The 2,741-nt window shown below is 38.4% G+C and overlaps 1 protein-coding gene across 1 annotated transcript in view; it reads left to right on the plus strand.

The window, feature by feature from the left end:
* The first annotated feature begins 1,284 nt into the window (after positions 1–1,284).
* Positions 1,285–2,741, plus strand: part of LOC101848672 — a 7,484-nt gene continuing 6,027 nt past the window's right edge. Inside the window, exon 1 of the mRNA XM_035971019.1 lies at positions 1,285–1,473. The gene's annotated coding sequence lies outside the window, so the exon portion shown is untranslated. The remainder of the gene's footprint in view (positions 1,474–2,741) is intronic.

The following is a 2,741-nucleotide window of genomic DNA, read 5'->3' on the forward strand; positions in this document are numbered from 1 at the left end:
TACGGATATAATGCAGGCAAGGCAATTGGGAAGCGCAAACATAATGCAGTTGACTTTTTTTGCAGTTTTACAGTAAGCAGACGACACAATTGTAAGACTAAAAGAGGAACATTATCAGACCGAGGTTAAAAAAAACAGTAAAAACTTTGTTATGATATTTAGGACGTTGAAAAAAAGGCAAGTCACAAGTGTGTCAGAGGGGAAGACCGACCTTCAAAATAATTGATTCACTTTACGAGAGTGGTGGGAGTTCCCGTTTTTATCCGGAAGCCGTAGATTTTCGGTTCTTGAAAGCTAGGAAACGTAGGAATCGAGTCCGAACCCAGTTAAGTTGTAGTAGAGGTTTTACGGCGCTCGCAACTGCATAAGGTCATATGAGCACCAGAAGATTAGAGGTGTTGCAAGAGAGTAACAATCATAAAAAAGAAGGGGAGATAAGGACGATAGATGTTTGATAGGAAAGAAGAAGCAAACCACACCAGAGCACCCGCCAACCACCCACAGTCTGAACTCAGTTACGTTCAACTAATGAGATTTCTTCTGTGGAGTCCACGATTTATGTCCGGAGTTGTAGACCTCTTGACAAGTGTATGATTACTTCCGGGGGATAGTGAGTACGTACTTGTGTCCAGTCCGACCCCAGGACAATTACTAAATTACTTCCAGCGAATCGATGATTACTTCAGATGAGTCCAATACCTAGCCAGTTACCTGTCTCCTCGTCGGCTCCGAAAAGCTTCAGGTTCAGGATAACCTCGATTTTGGAATACGGCAAGGCATAATTTTCTGTTGTTGCAATAATGAATTCTACCCCCCACCCCCCAAAAAACCCCACAAAAAAACACAAAAAGAAACAAACAAACAAACAAAAAACCCAACAAGAACAACAAACAAACAACAAAAACCAAACTAAACAACATTAAAATAAATAAACTAATCGGTCACCTTTGGTTTACGTAAAAAGATAATAAATCAGAGCTTTTCTTCCGTAGCACTCATCTAGGGAATCGGTTCCGGAATCGATTCTTCACGCAGCTCTACTTCAAGGACATGACAGGTACGAGGGATTTTTATACCTGTGTGTTTCAGAAGAAGAGTCGGGTTCTGAGTTGAACTATAACGAGAAAATAGAGGCTATAAAATGCCATGAAATCGATACACTTATACAATATATTTTTTATGAAAAAGGAAAAAAAAGACAGATAAAAAAAATTTGAAAAATTGAAAACGTAGAGTAGGACTGCGATGTGCTCTCTGTGAAGTAATCAAATTTCACATGTCATCAACAGCTGATTGATTATAAGTTTACAACAGTACAAAAACAACAGCAACCAGAACTCGTGGACTTTTTAAAGTACAGGTGAAAGTGAGCTGATGAGGTGAAAGGTCAACCCGTTATATAGAGACGCAGCTTATGCTACGGTCATACACTCGTAGAACCTTTGGTCAATAGTACGACTAGAAAATAGAAAGGTAAGTCATGTCATTTGAAACTACTAGGCATGTTTTTTGTTGTGGTTTTTTTTAGACTGTTGGTCATTGTAGAAACAAAATTTGTAAAGCATATGAAATAATTTAAAACTTTAAAAATCTGAAAAGGAATTGTTCGTTCTGACTGGAAGGTACGGTGGTTTTGCACTGGATTAAAATTCTGTTAAAAAAAATAAAACGAACTATATTTTCTTTAACATAACTCTTGTTTTGTTCTAAAACAAAACAGCCTTTTTTGTAGGAGTATTACGGCACTTTCAACACGAACAGGTCACCTAAGTGTTGAAGAATAGAAGTTTTACAAAGAAAGAAACAAAGAAGTAACAAGAGGACAGATACATTTTGGATGGGCAAAGTACGAGCAAACTACACCAGATCACACGACAACCTCTTACATGGTCAGTGTGGCCACATCTATGTTTACAACATGTGTGTAATTTAAAACGTTTGACATGGGACTCATCGTGGTGAAATCGGCTCTCGTCAAAATAATAAAATCGAAGATACGAGAGTTTTCCGCGGTTTGGCATTGGCTAAATTAGCTTTAATATCCATTTTAAAACACATTTCAGTGTGGACTTTTACTGAACCACATTGATTTAAGGCAGAAATAATGTAAATTTTCAGTTTTACAAGACTCTTAAGCTATAGCAATGACCAAACTTTGGAAGCCATTTTCTCGTTAATTTTACCCTGATACCAGGAGACCCCAACCTCCTCAATCGCAAGTATACAGACTTCTATTCAAGGTAGATGTGTACTTTTTTCATTGATTGGTAGACAAATGAACAAACTTTTCGATGATACCAATAACTCCACCTGGCCAAACATTGACAAGCGCCTGATTCCACCAGGACACAATTATGAAGAGGAATTGTGAGCTCTAATTGGAAGACAAGGCAGTTTTTCATCGGATTATAACGGTTCTGTTTTAATAGTCTGCATTCATACTGTATGAATAGAAAGAAGAACCTGGAGAAGTGTCACGGAAATGGATGTACAGAAAAGTGGGAAGACGTGGAGTGACAATGACAATAACAATGACAATGACAATGACAATCTTTATTCATCTCGCGGGGAGAAATTGGTCTTGGTCGTTAACAATGGCAGTAGACGTTACAAAGGTTAGACTTAAAGGTGCACTCACGCAAACGCACAACAAGACAGGACATTAAGTAAATACATGTCTCACGGGCTGGGACAACCCGCTCCGTAAAACATTCATTCGCTCTCTCTCTCTCTCTCTCTCT

The sequence above is a fragment of the Aplysia californica genome, unplaced genomic scaffold, assembly GCF_000002075.1.
Source record: "Aplysia californica isolate F4 #8 unplaced genomic scaffold, AplCal3.0 scaffold00362, whole genome shotgun sequence".
Taxonomy (NCBI): Eukaryota; Metazoa; Mollusca; class Gastropoda; order Aplysiida; family Aplysiidae; genus Aplysia; species Aplysia californica.